Here is a 20,521-nt window from a genome sequence, read left to right on the forward strand (position 1 = left end):
GTGGTCGTCATCCATACTCCGCTAGATGACAGAATCAAGAACAAGAACATCGAGGCCTCTCATCATTTTACCACACATTGTCTATTACATCTACCCATGTTTTACCCCAACATTTTTGTAGATATAAAATACATATACAGTTTAAATCATTTAAAACATGTATAAAAATCGTTCATCCAGCATAGATAACAAGTATACAGATAATATGCACACATAGCACGTAATTTATATAAAATACTTCATATCTATGTCTAAGATGAAAGTAACTATGCACTCACTTGTTAAGGTGGTGACTCGGTACTCGGACAACGCTTCGTTACCTCAAAACAATTTTTCCCTTGACAAAACAAGGGGGCTTTAGCTAGGAGCCGAGCTCTGCAGGGGCAGAACTTCGTCGCTGAATCTTTCTAAGAAAGATTCGTGCAGCGCTTCAGCGCTCACCTTACTATACTAAAACTATAGAAAGAGAAGTCGAATCACGAGGGACCGAAATGCTCGGGGGATAAGAAGAGAAAGACTCTTGAATCAAGAGAATGGTGCAAGAATAATGAGAGCTAGAGGCTCTTATTTATACTAATTGAATTTTCAAAAACTACCCTCCATAATTACTTAATGACCTTATAGTTATATAAACAACTAAACACCCCTTTATAATACTATTTTAAATAGATTTAACGATATTTGTACTAAACTAATGTCGAAAGAACTCAACATTAGTCTTATAATGACCGCATCGTCGATACCTTTCTAATGATATATACATATGTATATATATGTTTACGTATATATGATTTATACTTTATTTTAATACGTAAATATGCTATTATAATTTGTAACTCGTTCATTAGAACTCCGTTTTTGACGTTATTTATATTCACGCGTAGGTGGAGACATACTCTACAACTTTCGTTTAGACTCCGTCAGCTAATTTTGACTTTATTTTAAAGTTATATTTTTAACAGGCCGGGACAGGATTGGTCCGTTAAAATTTCATAACTTCTTCATCCGATGTTCGTTTTCGTCTGTATTTTTATCGTTACGCTACTAATAACGAGATCTTTGATTCTCGTTTAGGTTGTGTCGGCTAAAAACCGCTTGATCTAATACTCGAACTTCGGGCTGTACACCGCTAAGCCGAAACTTCGAAAAATCATAACTTCCTCATACAAAGTCAGATTTGGGCGTTCATTTTATGGACGCTCTCGGTTTAACATATTCTACGACTTTCGTTTAGATCGCTAAGGCTAAAAGTCGCTCTATCGTAAATTCACTATTTACGCTTCCCGGTGTCGCGCCGGTTCCGTCGTGAAACTTCGACGGGTCATAACTTCTTCGTTATAACTCGGATTTCGGCGTTCTTTATATCCCCAAAATCCTTGTTTCGACCACTACAACTTTATGTAAAGATATCGGGCTTATCTCACACTTTAATTTTGACGCTTATTTTTATTCTTTATTTATTACACATTTATAAATAAGTAATAAGCATATAAATTCACATAATTCACATAATACTCAAATATTTCATCTTTATTATCTCAAAAAGTGTTACAATAGTTGACCTAGACTATTACATCGTCTAAAAATGCTTAGCCCCGAAACGCGGGCGTTACATGCCACTATCTCACGCACGTAAATCTCAGCCAGCTTCTCAGCCGATATACTCTCCTGAATTGGGATAAAAAGAGCACTCTTGGTCAACCGATCCACGATGAGCCATATCGAATCTACTCCACGTGCAGTCCTGGGAAGCTTAGTGATGAAATCTATGGTGATATCCTCCCATTTCCACACGGGAATATCCAACGGTTACATCTTGTCGTGGGGTCGCTGATGCTCGGCCTTGACCTTCCTACAGGCCAAGCACCTCTCCACATACCACGCTACGTCCTGCTTCATGCATGGCCACCAATAATCAGGGATAAGATCCCGATACATCTTCGTCGCCTCGGGATGGATGGAGAACCTCGACTTATGGGCCTTATCCATCAGAACTTGTCGTACTCCGCCCCAGTACGGAGCCCAGGCCCTCCCATGCGGGGTCAATAACCCACGACTTTCATAATCAAATGAGGCCACCTGGCCTATGATCCGCTCGCACTTCCGGCGCTCCTCCTTTAGGCCCTCGACCTGCGCCTCCCGGATCTGCTCTAGCAACGGTGTAATCACTATCATCCTCAGACATATATCTTAAATCAGAGTCACCACTGCCTTGCGGGGGTGGTAAAGGATCTCACAGTCATAATCCTTCACCATATCTAACCACCGATGCTGCCTCATGTTCAGATTCGGCTGATCCATGAAGTACCTCAAGCTCTTGTGGTCCTTGTAAATGTTACAACGAACCCCATAGAGGTAATGCTGCCAAATCTTGAGGGCGAAACCACAGCCCCCAACTCTAAATCTTGCGTCAGATAGTTCGCCTCGTGAGGCTTCAACTGCCTCGAAACGTAAGTTATCACGTGACCCCGCTGCATCAATACCGCGTCTATGCCTGTGATTGAAGCGTCACAGTAAACCACGAAGTCATCAACTCCCTTCGGAAATGTCAGAATCGGTGCCTCGCATAACCGATGTCTGAGAGTCTCGAAGGCTGCCTGCTGCTCAGGCCCCCAGTGGAATGTCACCGACTTCTTGGTCAGTCGAGTCAAAGGAACAACTGTTGGGTTTTGAGCGCTATAACACTCCTATGATGCACATGCAACCCTAAATGCTTTGGATCCATGTTTTCTCTTATTATACATGCATTTTCAATTTTTCCAAAGCATTCTCCCTAACTACGATACAATTTTCAAATGAACAATACAACTAGTTAGATGACTTACCTCTTAGAAGGACTTGTAGTTCTTGACCTTTGAAAGCTTGAGCACCCCAAGTGTGATGCCTCTAATGGTTCACAAACACCAATATGCAAGAGGAGGCTTGAGAGAATAGGTTACTTGGCACAAAATCAACTTCACTCTCTTATAATGAATGGGGTCACTCATGTCACCGATTTTGGCTCTAAGGGGGTTTATTTATAGTGTAGCAAATGTTAGGGTTACACTTTGTAAACCCTAATGACCTTTCATATTACTTAGCTCCATGGTTTAACCTCCATGGACTATCCATGGATTATCTCATTGGTTTAACACATCTAAATAATCATGGATCATTAGCCCACACTATAAGAATCATTGATTTACACAATCAATCCCCATATATTTAATTAGTCTCTTTTGACCACAAAATTAATTCTAAATTAACTCTTGATCAATACTAATTAAATAATATGATTTCATATTAATATATTATACTTGTAATATATTAATAAATCATAGATAACCTTATTCTCAAAAGTCCATCCTATCAAATTGCAATGGTGAAGGCAACCCAAAAGGACCATGCTACAATCGGGTCAAGTACATCCCAATTATAGTTATGGGCTTAGACACCAAATCCAACAGTCTCCCACTTGGATACGTCAAATAACTATAACTGCCAATACAACTTCAGGATCCGACTTAGCAATCGTAAGCTTTCAAAAGCCGCTGTCGAACTCTGACCTAGTCAGTGACGCGTCCTTCAGATAAGGGATCATATATTCCTCTGTTCTCAAGATATCTATGCGGGCAAACACATGGAACATAGTCATACTTATTGTCCTGCAATTTGTTTCCCGATTTCCGATTTGTCTGACATAGAACATAACTGAACACATCAATTTAGTTCTGATTGGGCCCGACACATAGTCAAAACATAATCATCGAGGGGCCCACGATATCACTTTTAATCCTCATAGGATAAAAGGAACATATAAACTTCAACATTATATTCTTGTACTAACTACTCATCAAATTATGCACAATGACACATTTTATAACATCAAGTTACTGATGCATTTTCATGCCATCAATGCACAACCAACTCGTAGTAAATAACTCACATATCTTGGTTTGAAGATTATATGATATTATCGTCTCACAATCACTTGTGATAAATTCCATGAAGTGATTCAGGTGAGCGCGGGTTGAATCCATTACTCAAATCTTATTTCAGGAGCACTGATGAATGGTGTAGCAAACTTTTGATAGCAAAAGCTACCCAACCTACTAGATCCTTTACATAAAAATAAGGGTAAGAAGCAATTTTATCCATCTCTGAATGTACACCCAATGGATTATTTGATCCATATTGATGCAATGCGGCCAGATGAAGAAGACTGGCGCCTACTAAAAGAAAGGGGAGTAAATGATGAAGACTAAAAAACGATTTAAGGTGGCATTGTCCACGGAGAAACCACCCCAAAGCCAAGTCACTATGGTATCTCCTACTACGGGTATGGCGCTAGCTAAGCTTGTAATTACTGTAGCCCCCCAAAAGCTCATCTGACCCCAAGGCGGTACGTATCCTATAAAAGCTGTCACAATCATTAATAGGAAGATTACAACTCCGAGACACCGAACAAATTCCCTAGGACTGCTATAACTCGCATGATATAGACCACGGAAAATATGAAGGTGAACCACAATGAGAAACATACTTGCCCCATTAGCATGCATATAACGGAGCAACCAGCCCCCTTCAACATCTCTCATAATGTGTTCTACGCTGTTGAAAGCTAGATCCACATGAGGTGTGTAATGCATAGCTAAAAAAACGCCAGTCACTATCTGAATGACTAAACAAATACCAGCTAACGGACCGAACCCCCACCAATAACTAAGATTGCTCGGGGTTAGATAATCTATCAAATGCTGATTAAGTGTGGAGAATATAGGTTGTTTAAGAATCGATAATCGTTGGTTCCTTATAGTCATTTCTTTTTCTTTTTTAGAAAGAGAACTTAACACCTTAGACAATCTACAAGCCAACTCATGACAGTCTAGCCTCATTACCTACTTCCAAAGTATGATCGACTGTGGATGGTTTGAATAATCTTATTATTCGGGAAGTCAAAACATGCAAAGTGAAACACAAGAATAATACTAATCCTATATGGCCCCAAAACTTTTGAGTGATAAATAAAACATCTTTCATTTAATCACCATATTGATTACACATTATTCATTGTATATTGTTTCGATTTATCAACTAATACTTGAATTAAAACAATAGCTATCCCATGCTCCATGCAGACACACTATGTTTACCTACGATCCTTACTTTGTGAAATGGATCAATTGTAAACGTTTCCAACGATACTCATTTCACAATTCCAAATCCTTATTGTAAGTGTACGAATACCAAGTTCTTGCCACTTACTGTAATTTGTTAGATTCTAAACTTATATGCAGTGATCCTTTTGTAATGACTATGTACACAAGTCAGAGAGACTTTGTTAATTGCAAAACTTTTCATTGGAGATTGTTACAAGACAATTCCATAGATCCGAAGTCTCATATTCAAAGCACATTCCTTTGAACATCCTTCTTGCATAAAAGTTTCTAACTTTCTCATAGATTCTTGATATCCAACTCCCATTATGGAAACATTTCCATATTTCCCATATGACAATTCATTATTAATAGAATCCTGTCTATTCATAATAATGTCAATATGGTCCATCCATTATTATACTTCCAACTATCCATAAGCAACCAATCTTTAGCGAACCTTGGATTGTTCTTAGCAGTTGTTTAATAACTTTAGTCATATCCAGTTCTAGTCCTTTTTCCCTCTTAATGCCCTAGGCATTTGGAAAATTAGAACACATGAATATTATAGAATTTCCAATGTTGAAGCATTTCAACATGGTATTCATATAAATCCTTGACTAAATTTGATTAAAATCTCAATCTAAACTTTTACAATTGAAATGAAGTAGAAGTTCCTCTCCCTTAATTATAGCAAAACAACTTTTCAACCCTGCAACTTTGTGAATTGAAAACTTTGTTTTCTATAATTAACATTGCTAACTTGCAACACTTACCATAATAATTATGCTCCCACTAGCATAACAATTATTTTGTTACTTGCATAACATTTATGCTCCCACTAGCTGTGACATAAATCCAGAAATCAAATGGACTTCTAGAAATCAATACTTTATTGACTTTCTTACCAAAGTTCAGATTTCTGATACAAGACGCTTCGATAAAACTTTATCTAGGCTTCTCAAACTCATACACCTTTCCTTAGATAGCTCACATGTGTGTCCAAACAATTCTAGAACTTACAACAATAAGTCTCAAATGTTTAGACATTTTGCCATTTCTCACAATTCGAACTATGAAGAGGGATGCCGTAATCATAATCGAATTTGAGAATTCTAATATCATAATTGCTAACTCTTTAAAATCTACTTAGTGAAAGCGTTTCCTCACAATCATTTTCATGAATTGGAGAGAAACCTTATGACACTTAGATTTTTATGGTGTATGTGTTCCTATCCATGTGAATTTGTCAAAACCATAATCACAAGACAAGGTTAGTGACAAATCCAAACTCATATGGACTGAACTTGTTCAATCTTAATTCCTTGCCACTTGGAAGCACAAGGGCCTACCATTGCTTCCAAGTTGTTCAGCAGATCACCCTAACTGATCAATGAACTTTTACTGACCAAGGTGTTTTGCCCTATGCAAACAACTGAGAACTCATAGAACTCACATGCATAGTCAACCAACTGGAATGGGCACAAAACAAGAATATGTCAACACGATAGGTTACAAACCTCAAGTTGTGTGCTAGTGATTAACAATAGGTTTACTCTTGATTAGTTCTTAAAACTTTTCAAGATCTTTAAGACTCCCACTGACCTCTTGACATATAAGATTCTCTTTGTCAAGAAACATTACTTGACAAACAAATATTCAAGAGTTAGTGCGATTTCTTATCAAGACAAACACTTTTGACAATTGGTCTTAGTTGATCTTTGTTTTATCCAAAACATTACAACTTACCAATTTCAAATGTACAAGAATAGAAAACATTTTACTCTACATTTGCTGATATGTCACTTAATATACAATCTTGGAGTATGACTCTAAGATTTGATTTTCTATTTCATCTTAATTGATTTAACGATTCAACAATTCATGATTCCTCTTCTTAGCCAAACAAATGCACTACGGCGTCCTTAGAGGATCAAATTGTGATATGGTTTTCATAATCATTAAGATGATCATAAAACATGATACTCAAGTACTCTCCCATCTTTTCAGATTGGAGAAACTTTTATCTTTCTGCCTAATTTGATTCTTCTTATTTGTCCTGCTGTACATTGAAACTTTTTCAATGATTCAGTTGTAATCATAACCATATTTACTAAACTTTAGTAAATCATGACGAATAGTCTTATTGTTCTTTGTGGTGGACCTGACCAACGCACAACCAAGTGTACCCAATCCCATAGTCCTTCAATTGACTCACATATACATGTGAACAAGGAATTAGTCTTAGTTTCCCAAAGATCAAGGTTCTCATTCATCATACAATACAAGTTGCATGATTCCAAGTTTCTATCCAATTGAAACTTGGGTGATGAGAACCTTTCCTTATTTGGTAAATTTAGACACTACCATAAACGAAGGAATCAAATCCATATTGCTAAAATAGAAACATACAAACATCAATTTTCACAGATTCCATTGCAAGGAAATATAAATAAGATAAAACGTTAAAATTTTATTTATTTATAAAAGGTGCGGAAAAACTTTTCCTTACAATGAAATTACATATGAAAACTATGCTATTACAAATTTATAAGCAATATATCATAACTCCTAAGCAGCAATTCAAAAATCTGATCATCGAATCGGGCGATCAAAATCCTTCTTTTCACGATCAGATTCAACTCACTCTTCTTTTAAGCTTCGTTTCTTTTCTTTGATCCTACAAAACATCAAAATGCGACCCTGTCACATCATGTATTAAGAATCTCCAAATAGGAACTGTGACAACCCGAAATTTCTAACTTATACATTCTTCATTTTTATCAAAGTTAGCCTCGTGTTGCTATTTTGTTATGAAGTTTTGGGTCTATATAAGTGCTTTAGGCTTAATACAATCGAGATATGAGTCGTAGGGAGGGTCAGAACGTGTGTAGCATCACAAAAATCGAGCCAAACACACCCAGCAAGGTGTGTGCGGCCGCACACCCGAGTGTGCGGCCAGCCAGCCGCACACAGCCGACCGCACACCCCTTCTTCGGCAGCACACTCGTCTGGCAGCACTCACATACCTATAAGAAAGAGTCTTAGCCTTCATTTCACCCTTTTACACCCTCTTAGTCAAGAACTCGTTTTCTCTCAAGTGGATCCCGATTTTTCACCTAGATCTTCAAGTGGTGAGTGTTTCTAGCCTTTGATTTATAGATTCCTTACTCTATCTAGTGTAAATCACTGAATTCCTCCATGAAATCAGCTCATTCTAGTGAATCTTCAAGTGTTCTTCAAGAACACCAAGAACATCTACTAAGTTCTTGGGCTCCAAACACCCCCATACGCTTCTACACTGTAAGTACCCTACTCCTACATCTGTTTAGATATATTAGAGCCTTGTTAGAAGCCCCAAAACTCGATCTGAAAGGAGTGTGCGGCCGCACACCTTCATGTGGCCGTACACCCCTTATTTTGGTGCTTTAAGGCCTCAAACTCAAGTAGTATTCTAGCACATGATCAAGGAAACTTAGGGGAAACAAGATACGAACTTAGAAACACGTTTTGGACCATTTTTGCTAGGAGTGTACGACTGCACACACCATGGCCGCACACACTTGGCCGCACACACCAAGTGTGACCGCACGCACCCTTTTAAGGGTCCAAAATAGCAACAAACTCTCAATCCGGCTAAGCAATGGCCAAAACATCTTCTTAGGATCATCACAAAGTCTTGGAAAATCGATTTGGACACATTCCTATGGGAGTGTATGGCCGCACTCAGGCCTGGCCGCACACTCTGGCCGCACACCTGGCCGCACACACATAAAAGTTGAGTTTGGTGGCCTTACACTCAAATCTAAGACCCTACACTCATTTAGGGACTTCCATAGGTGTTTGTAACACTTAATTCTAAGTGTTTTCATGTCCTTAAGGCATGTCCCTATCACCATTAGTGGTTATATACATTAATGTATTCATATATGTGTAATTATATGTTAAATAGGATTTGTTTGTGCTCGAGACTCCATTTGACACCCAACGATCCTATATCGATCTTCCATTCGAGTTACTCAATACAGGTGAGTTCATACCCCTTAATTAACCTTTTAAATGTTTTTAAATGCTTTTATGGGGGGAATACAAGTTGAATCATGATAGTTATCATATCAATCACATGTGATTAATAACTATCAAACTATGGAGTTACTACACTTTTAGATGTTTTACCAAGCAAACTACTTCAAAATGAATTCTCGAATGCTTTTACACGTTGAACTCTTCATCAAACTTATTTTCTAAACTACATCTTTCCTTTCAAATTCTGTTATGACTAAGTTTCAAGCAAAGGTTTTCATGTACTCAAACTGTGTTCCAAATAAGGGATTTCTTATACTTTAAACTGTTTATATCAAACAAACTGCTTTTAAATCGTTTTATAAATTGACATCAAGTCGTCAATTCTTCTTATTAAACTTTCCTAATGTTTTACAAAACTTCTTTTAAACTTTTATATTATCAATTGCATGCCTCTATATGTATAGTTATATAAGTAATGTTTAAAGGACTTAGGACTGCTAACCCGCCTTATTTCCTGTTCCTTGTTTGGTTGTGGACTTAGGATATCCTGTTATTTGTCCGAAGGTCGTCTAAATATTAGTTATATATTATGTATACATATATAGACATAAAAGTTCTATCAGTCAGTTCAGTACCTTTGGGTAGCAAAGGCATCCTTCCATTATTCATATACATATATTACTAGTAACTATTAAGGGTATAGTTAGGAGATACTATTTACTATTTCTAGTACAAGGAATCACACAAGAGTTAGTTCATTCATGAGTCTATACAAATATTTAAATACTATAAATAGAATGTGACATACTACTTCTCGATACGACACTTCATTGTGGTATCACCTTGTAACCAGAGTCTCCTGGAGGGACAGTGGGCATTATGTGTATAGATCTATATGGGACAGACACTCCCACATCCCGACTGCTAGCTACATTCCGAGCCGATAAGGCCCAGGGGTGACAAAATGTCACCTCGCTATATATGACCTGGAGGGTCATCAATTATTCAGCGTCGATCAGCATTGTTACATACGAGTTCACATTCAAATCCTTTATTTATCCAATTAAGAATTAAAGGCCAATTTAGACTTTTCGAGGCGTGTCGTTCACTCGATACCACCTGGAGTCTACACTTCATTCATTTAGACTTTTCGAGGCGTGTCGTCCATTCGATACCACCTGGAGTCTACACTTCATTCACTTAGACTTTTCGAGGCGTGTCATTCATTCGATACCACCTGGAGTCTACACTTCATTCATTTAGACTTTTCGAGGTATGTCGTTCATTCGATACCACCTGGAGTCTACACTTCATTCATTGAGTCTATATTTTATTCACTTCATAGTCAGCAGTGTCACTGCTGAGGTAAAATATTATTTTCCCTATTACAGTTACTTTGTGATTTTATCACTTACACGTTTATGTATAGCAATATTTAGATAATAATAGTTATACTAGGGGAAAACCTCCATTTTTACAGAGGCGCAAATCTTCAAAACAGTCGGGTCTTGGTAGAAGACTGCTTTTTATACTAGTAGGATATATGGGATTTTCTAGGGTTTTTCATACTTATACCAAGTTTTCATATAACAATTTCAAGTCTTTTCTTTACAGTTTTACAAATCAATGACACTAAAATACTTATGTTCTCACCGGCTTTAAAGCTGATACTCGCTTTCAAAATAACTTCTATTCTCAGGTCACCAGTAGACAGGTACGATGACCAGGTTTTGAGAAGACGGAGCGGTTAAGACTAGTCTTTTAATTCTGATTTCTTATTATCATGTTGTATACTATGAAAGAACTCACATGTATTAAAAGTTTACTATTAATGCAATGGATGATGTTGTTGCTTGTTTACTACTTTACACTGTTGTGATACTTTACATGACGTCCTCCACCCCAGAACGTTTCCGCCGTTCTTGGTTTTGGGGTGTGACAGATTGGTATCAGAGCATTGTTTATAGTGAATCGAGTATATCAACTCATAAAAGATATACAGACTATAAATACAATGGGATTAAAATACTCTGACCAAGAGTTTATACTTTTAAATAATAAAATATTTAACTAAGTATACATGCCTGCATTCATACTAAAATCAGTGTCACTATGACAGAACAAAAGTATTACGATTGTTAGGCAGCACTAGTAGACTTAGAGACATATAGTCAAATCTGGGAAGATATAGCCTGATCAACTATATTATCCGAGGATTGACTAGCATGTGCCTAAGTGTGGTTGTGAGGTTGCAACAAGTCTAAAAACTTACCAACACTACTACAATGAAAACATTAGAACAGAACATAAACCTAAAATACTATAGGGGTATTTTGTGATTCTATAAATTACTTATGTGCTTATTTCTTATATCCCTTTTTCTCGCATAGATAATATGGCTGGATTCCATCCCCACGGCAACTCGTACTTCCCTAACCAAGGTAATGGAGGAGGGTTTGAAGTAGAGCCAGAAAATGATCATCCAATCCCTGTGGGTGATCACCAGGCTGAAGGCTTTGTAGATGGTTCTGACTCTGAGCCTGAAGCCGAGAACCTACCCCCGATGGCTCCCAATCCAAATCCTAACCCTCGTCCGACTTTTCAAGGCCCGACGCCTCCTTGGGTAGAATGTTTGGAGATGTGGAGCCAAGATCAGAATCAACCCATACCATTCGACGGAGACCAAAGCTTTTATGACCTGAGCGAGGGAGGCTCAGCAGACAGAGTCTTGCCAATCCTAGTCCGCAGAGTGGCCCGAAACGAGATTCAGGGCAGGACAGCACTCCATCGAATCACGGAAGTTGATGCAAATGCGAGAATGCGTACCCTCCGCACCATTCGTCTGGAAGATGCTCGCGAGAGATCTAGGGGAGACCATGAGACCCTGCTACAAGAGCTAGCTGAAACTCGAGCTGAAGTCATAGAGCTCCGAGTACGCCAGAGAGTGTACGAAAGACACCTGCTAGATATGGAACGTCAACTGGCTGAACTAAGGATTCACCAGAGAGATGACCATCACCAGTAAAAGATGCCTTATTTTTCCCTCCTTGTTATAGGGAATCGTTTTCTTGTCTATGCCCTATGTATCACTTTTCTATGTAACTACCCCAGTACCGTAAGTACTTTTAGTTAGACCTTTATGTTGTCAAAACTTTTCTACTCCAGATATGATGTAAGACCTACTACATGGTCAATTTTTCCCAAACTTATTACATCATAAATATCAACGATATGGACAGTCAGCTAATTTCTGTGTCAACCTTTGTTCAAATACTTTCATCCTACTATCGCTAGAATTCTATCTGAAACTCACTCTAGTCAAGTTATTGAGCTATGGTAATTTAGCTCAGGGATTACTTCCAATTCTTGTCGAAGGTTGGATAACAATCGTCTTATAACCATTCTATGAACTTACTTCTACTCTTTATTAGGACTGCTTCATAGGGATGTAGGTCAAACCCTCGAGAACTTACTCCTACTTTTTACACGAATGGTCGAAATACGTCTAGGTTCAACCATAATCACTCACGAACTCATTTCCTTTTGTATAACAGAATCATGTCGTCACCCAAAAATAACCAGCCGAGCAACGAAACCCCGATCCTTCATATCGACGCCGCTACCTTCCAAGCAGCGGTGTCAGCTGCCGTGACAGCTGTCCGTGCAACCCTAAGCGCTAACAACGCAAGCAAGGCTGGCAAAGGTGTTGACAATTCAAATTGTTGTAACCACCCGGGAAGCCAACAAATGATAACCGTTGCGAACACCCAAAGCCACAACTCAGAGTTTAAGAAACGAAAGCGTCAAGCTCAAAAGGAACGCAAGCGATTCCAAAGGCTTGCCGTGCAACAGCAACCAGTGGCGACCCCTGCCACCTCAGCACCGGTCAAGCGATATGAGGGAACACTCCCAAAGTGTAACAAGTGTAAATACCATCATAATGGAGCTTGTCGGGTATTGCAATGCATCAATTGCAACAAAACGGGACACATTGCTCGTTTCTGTAGAACCACCTCTACCACCGGAACCAGCCAAGTTTGCTATAGTTGTGGTGAGGCAGGACACTATTACAGGGATTGTCCAAAAAGGAAGATCAACGAAAACAACCGTGTCCACATAACTCCGACCCAACACTTCACTTCCACCACTAATGCTGGTGCAAGCCAGATATGTCATTTATGTGGTGAGATTGGACATCTCCGGAAGGATTGTCCAATAACAGAGAATTCTGGCGCAAACGGGAAGATACTAAGGATCACAGCCGCAGGAGAGACTACTCCGGACCCACGTTGAATTACTAGGGCGTTTCGTTATAATAGACTTGTAAGCTGTTAAATACTAGTGCAACTCGAGTCTTGTCTTTTGCGATACCCCGCCAGTTAAGGGGCTCTCGTGCTACGTATACTTGCTTTTGTAGTATACATTATTCACAGCAGTAGTCTTGTAGTAAACTTAAGTACCGAAACTCTGTTAAAAGTTGCACCGTTGTGTTTAGTTTGTAATACCTTTATGAACTAACTCTAATGCCTTTTATTCCGAGTAGTCCGACATTTTCATATAACTTGAGCAAATCCCACCCTCACAATACCAGTCTCACGCGTAAATTCTTTTCTCCGAAATCGCCTTTCTAGCGAAGCCGTCACTTCAGAATTCTGAGGTACTCATGTGGAGAGTATCTTATGCTTCGTATCCTTCCCGAAGACACCTCAACAAACCTCCTCGGAGTACCACTCGTACAGTACGTCAAGTTCAACCCGAAGACCCATACGGTTGATCTATCACTGGAGAAGGTATACGCAAGGGTGGTATATAATCAAGATTCTACAGGCTTAGAATTAATGGTTCCGCTTTAACTTCTTTTCCTTGTTTGGATGTGAGCTTAAAGAAGAATCATTTATTCGACTGCCTTTTCAGTCTTAATTATATACGACTCGTATACACGAAGCCGTGATTGATGAACCAAATATGACTTCTGATATGAACTTTAGGACGGAGACTGCCCGAAACTACGAGTGATCGTACTGCCATGTGGATAAACTTAGAATCCAATCGAATGCCTTCTCACCGATCGAGACAATAGATTCATGTAGAACAGAAAACTCCCAGGATTCACCCCCGCAATGTCAAAATCAAACTTAGGATCGACTTAGCTCCAGGGGTTACCCCAGTAGCCAAACCGCCCTATCGTCTAGCACCTGCATTGAGGCAAGAACTGTCTGATCAACTTAACGAACTGCTCAGCAAGAGCTTTATAAGACCAAGCTTCTCACCCTGGGGAACTCCGGTCTGGTTCGTCAAAAAAAAAGACGGATCACTTTCGAATATGCATCAAGTACAGGAAGCTCAACAAACTAACCATCGAAAATCAGTACCCTTTACCTATCAATAGACGAATTATTTGATCGACTGAAAAAGGGCGATCTTCTTTTCAAAAGTCGATCCAAGATCCGGGTATCGCCGACTACGAGTACTAGAGGAGGATGTTCCGAAGACAGCCTTCCGAAATCGTTATGGGCACCACGAATTCGTAGTGATGCCGTTCGGATTAACAAATGCACTCGCAGTATTCATAGATTTAATGGATAAGGTGTGTCGTCCTTACTAGGATCAATTCATCATCCTCTTCATCGGTGATATACTTATATACTCTCGTAGTAAGGAGGAGCATAGTCAACATCGTCAATAGATCTTGGAAACATTTCGATCAGAGGAGCTCTACGAGAAATTCTCTTAAACGCTAGTTTGGATTCGAAGAGTCAAGTTCCTGTGTCACATTGTTAGTAAAGAGGGAATTCAAGTAGACACTTCCAAATCCAGGGCTCAGTTGCATTTTGATGTAACGAGGTAAGATCATTACCTAAGCCTCCCATTAGTTAGAAACCCTCAAAGCTAGCTATGAAATTCACGGTCTAGAGTAAAGAGGGCATCATTAGAGAAGATCGTTCAGATTAGTGGACGAGTAAAGCCTCTAGTGACCGACAGAAAAGTTACGCAGGGCCTTTCGAGATTCTCGCCAGAATCAGCCCTGTAGCTTACAAACTCAACCTTCCCCACGAGCTTAGTAATGTACATCCTACCTTCCACGCCTCAAACTTGAAAAAGTGCTTATCCGACGAGACTCTTGTAATTCCACTCGACTAGATCGAGATCAACGAGAGCCTCAACTTCGTGGAAGAACCGGTAGAAATCATGGACCGAGAGGTCAAATGAACCAAGCAAAGCCGTATCCCAATTGTGAAGGTTCGCTGGAACGCCAAGCGAGGACCGGAATTCACTTGGGAGCGCGAGGATCAGTTTAAGCTGAATACCCTCATCTTTTTTACTTAGTTATTTGTAATAACTTAGTTGCTTGAACTCTAATTTCGGGACGAAATTCCCTCTAACGGGGGGATCATGTGACAACCTGAAATTTCTAACTTATACATTCTTCATTTTTATCAAAGTTAGCCTCGTGTTGCTATTTTGTTATGAAGTTTTGGGTCTATATAAGTGCTTTAGGCTTAATACAATCGAGATATGAGTCGTAGGGAGGGTTATAACATGTGTAGCATCACAAAAATCAAGCCAAACACACCCAGCAAGGTGTGTGCGACCACACTCCCGAGTGTGCGGCCAGCCAGCCGCACACAGCCGACCGTACACCCCTTCTTCGGCAGCACACTCGTCTGGAAGCACTCACATACCTAGAAGAAAGAGTCTTAGCCTTTATTTCACCCTTTTACACCTTCTTAGTCAAGAACTCGTTTTCTCTCAAGTGGATCCCGATTTTTCACCTAGATCTTCAAGTGGTAAGTGTTTCTAGCCATTGATTTATAGATTCCTTACACCATCTAGTGTAAATCACTGAATTCCTCCATGAAATCATCTCATTCTAGTGAACTTCAAGTGTTCTTCAAGAACACCAAGAACACCAAGAACATCTACTAAGTTCTTGGGCTCCAAACCACCCCATACGCTTCTACACTGTAAGTACCCTACTCCTACATGTGTTTAGATATATTAGAGCCTTGTTGGAAGCCCCAAAACTCGATCTGAAAGGAGTGTGCGGCCGCACACCTTCATGTGGCCGTACACCCCTTATTTTGGTGCTTTAAGGCCTCAAACTCAAGTAGTATTCTAGCACATGATCAAGGACACTTAGGGGAAACAAGATACGAACTTAGAAACACGTTTTGGACCATTTTTTCTAGGAGTGTGCGACCGCACACACCATGGCCACACACACTTGGCCGCACACACCCTTTTAAGGGTCCAAAATAGCAACAAACTCTCAATCCGGCTAAGCAATAGCCAAAACACCTTCTTAGGATCATCACAAAGTCTTGGAAAATCAACTTCGAGACATTCCTATGGGAGTGTATGGCCGAACTTAGGCCTGGCCGCACACCTGGCCGCACACACATAAAAGTTGAGTTTGGTGGCCTTACACTCAAATCTAAGACCCTACACTCATTTAGGGACTTCCATAGGTGTTTGTAACACTTAATTCTAAGTGTTTTCATGTCCTTAAGGCATGTCCCTATCACCATTAGTGGTTATATACATTAATGTATTCATATATGTGTAATTATATGTTAAATAGGATTTGTTTGTGCTCGAGACTCCATTTGACACCCAACGATCCTATATCGATCTTCCATTCGAGTTACTCAATACATGTGAGTTCATACCCCTTAATTAACCTTTTAAATGTTTTTAAATGCTTTTATGGGGGGAATACAAGTTGAATCATGATAGTTATCATATCAATCACATGTGATTAATAACTATCAAACTATGGAGTTACTACACTTTTAGATGTTTTACCAAGCAAACTACTTCAAAATGAATTCTCGAATGCTTTTACACGTTGAACTCTTCGTCAAACTTATTTTCTAAACTACATCTTTCCTTTCAAATTCTGTTATGACTAAGTTTCAAGCAAAGGTTTTCATGTACTCAAAATGTGTTCCAAATAAGGGATTTCTTATACTTTAAACTGTTTATATCAAACAAACTGCTTTTAAATCGTTTTATAAATTGACATCAAGTCATCAATTCTTCTTATTAAACTTTCCTAATGTTTTACAAAACTTCTTTTAAACTTTTATATTACCAATTGCATGCCTCTATATGTATAGTTATATAAGTAATGTTTAAAGGACTTAGGACTGCTAACCCGCCTTATTTCCTGTTCCTTGTTTGGTTGTGGACTTAGGGTATCCTGTTATTTGTCCGAAGGTCGTCTAAATATTAGTTATATATTATGTATACATATATAGACATAAAAGTTCTATCAGTCAGTTCAGTACCTTTGGGTAGCAAAGGCATCCTTCCATTATTCATATACATATATTACTAGTAACTATTAAGGGTATAGTTAGGAGATACTATTTACTATTTCTAGTACAAGGAATCACACAAGAGTTAGTTCATTCATGATTATATACAAATATTTAAATACTATAAATAGAATGTGACATACTACTTCTCGATACGACACTTCATTGTGGTATCACCTTGTAACCAGAGTCTCCTGGAGGGAGAGCGGGCATTATGTGTATAGATCTATACGGGACAGACACTCCCACATCCCGACTGCTAGCTACAGTCCGAGCCGATAAGGCCCAGGGGTGACAAAATGTCACCTCACTATATATGACCTGGAGGGTCATCAATTATTCAGCGTCGATCAGCATGGTTACATACGAGTTCACATTCAAATCCTTTATTTATCCAATTAAGAATTAAAGGCCAATTTAGACTTTTCGAGGCGTGTCGTTCACTCGATACCACCTGGAGTCTACACTTCATTCATTTAGACTTTTCGAGGCGTGTCGTCCATTCGATACCACATGGAGTCTACACTTCATTCACTTAGACTTTTCGAGGCGTGTCATTTATTCGATACCACCTGGAGTCTAAACTTCATTCATTTAGACTTTTCGAGGCATGTCGTTCATTCGATACCACCTGGAGTCTACACTTCATTCATTGAGTCTATGTTTTATTCACTTCATAGTCAGCAGTGTCACTGCTGGGGTAAAATATTATTTTCCCTATTACAGTTACTTTGTGATTTTATCACTTACACGTTTATGTATAGCTATATTTAGATAATAATAGTTATACTAGGGGAAAAACCTCCATTTTTATAGAGGCGCAAATCTTCAAAACAGTCGGGCCTTGGTAGAAGACTGCTTTTTATACTAGTAGGAAATATGAGATTTTCTAGGGTTTTTCATACTTATACCAAGTTTTCATATAACAATTTCAAGTCTTTTCTTTACAGTTTTACAAATCAATGACACTAAAATACTTATGTTCTCACCGGCTTTAAAGCTGATACTCGCTTTCAAAATAACTTGTATTCTCAGGTCACCAGTAGACAGGTACGATGACCAGGTTTTGAGAAGACGGAGCGGTTAAGACTAGTCTTTTAATTCTGATTTCTTATTATCATGTTGTATACTATGAAAGAACTCACATGTATTAAAAGTTTACTATTAATGCAATGGATGATGTTGTTGCTTGTTTACTACTTTACATTGTTGTGATACTTTACATGACGTCCTCCACCCCAGAACGTTTCCGCCGTTCTTGGTTTTGGGGTGTGACAGGAACTAAATACAGTTAGATAGTGGACTTAGCTGAAGCAAAGTCAAATTTTTTGAATTTACCATTCTTATGGTCCTTCAAGTAGATACGGCAGCTTCGCAACAAATGTCCTTTCTCTTAGTAATAGAAACAAATGGACTCTTTGGGAATGGTACACGAGACAATCTCAGACTTAGCCTTTCCCTTTCTCTCGGAAAGAGAAATCTTTTCTGGACTTCCAATGTTTCCATTGTCAATATCCATGGAAGTTTGGGAAGTCATTACCAGTGTGCCAAATCATTGCTGATTCAGCAGGAATTAGCCAATATGTAAGATCGATAAGGGACATGTCGCGGTCTGTCATAAAGTACTCTTTAACAAACTGACTATACGACTCGGGAAGTGACTGAAGAACCAAGTCAACAACCAACTTCCTCGACACAACGACTCCAAACATTCCCAGCCTGTCAATGTGTGACTTCATCTCCAAGACTTGTGCACACACAGACCTTCCATCTTGGTGTTTGCTAGCCAATAGGGCTTGAGTGACCTTGAACTTTTCAAGTATTTGAACTTGTGGGCTAGGGAGAATAATTGGAGGAGGTGGAGGAAGTGAAGTATGATATTGTGGAATATCATCTTCATGTGGAAATCCTTTTCCAACAGATTTGGGAAGACCATAGTAGTATGAACTAGACATCTACAAGGGAGAAATTCAAGTTAGTTGATTTAAGTTCTTAATATAACACCCAAAATGAAATATTAAGGCTAGGACCCAACACAATATTTTACAATTGCGAAGAGGGATGCCGTAATCCAACTGTAAAATATTTGAAGGCAGGTAAATAACGATTTACCAATTTCCACCTTGAAAAACGAAATAGATTATTAAGTTTTAATTGGATTGAAATTCCTAGATCCTTTAAGATTCATTGAACTTTTCAATGGCATGTTTAAATCTTGATTGTGCCCTTCAAGTTTTTGACTGGGATGCCGAGGATCACAAACAAGGTGTGAATAACCATGCAAATTAGCTTGGTACACTCAATGTTACAAATCACCTAATCAATGTTCCGGTTAACCACACACGCTCAATTGATCTATGATTAACATCAAGCTACCCTTTGCCACACATTGTCAGTCCCAGATTAGTGTACTGGTTAACCACACACGCTCCATTAACGACTTAACAATGTGCAAAGTGTAATTTCATGGATTGGCACCATTTTCACATTTTCCTAAAGTAACTAAGATTGGGAATTTAATAAAAGTTTAGTTACTTTATATTATCATTATACTTTTAATGAGGGAGAATTAATGTCCTATCCTACCCGTTCGGCTAACGACCCTCCACCAGTCAAGGAAGCGGTGGGTAAGAGTGGAAACCCATTAAACCGCCATTTTATAGACAGTAACCTTATATCCCCCTTATAGACTGACTTCGTGAATGAGGCCTACTAACGGTAAGACTGAATTGTCTTATGCACACACACACACACACACACACATATATATATATATATATATATATATATATATATATATATATTAACTGTTAATATAATAATAGTATAAGAATTGAATTTTAACTTTTAAAACTCTAGGGTTCAGAATTAAAGTTTCATTAGTGAGACTTTACAAATTCCAAAACTTGAGGGCAAGTTTTGAAACTTGTCAAAACTCTTCAATTCTATAACTTATGAGTTAATGTTGGTTTTATGAAAAGACTCTTGATTTTCCATAACTTGAGGACAAGTTATGGAGTTCATTAAAACATTTATCAT

Source organism: Lactuca virosa, chromosome 4 (genome assembly GCF_052849685.1).
Source record: "Lactuca virosa cultivar CGN04683 chromosome 4, Lactuca_virosa_CGN04683_v6, whole genome shotgun sequence".
NCBI classification, from domain to species: domain Eukaryota; kingdom Viridiplantae; phylum Streptophyta; class Magnoliopsida; order Asterales; family Asteraceae; genus Lactuca; species Lactuca virosa.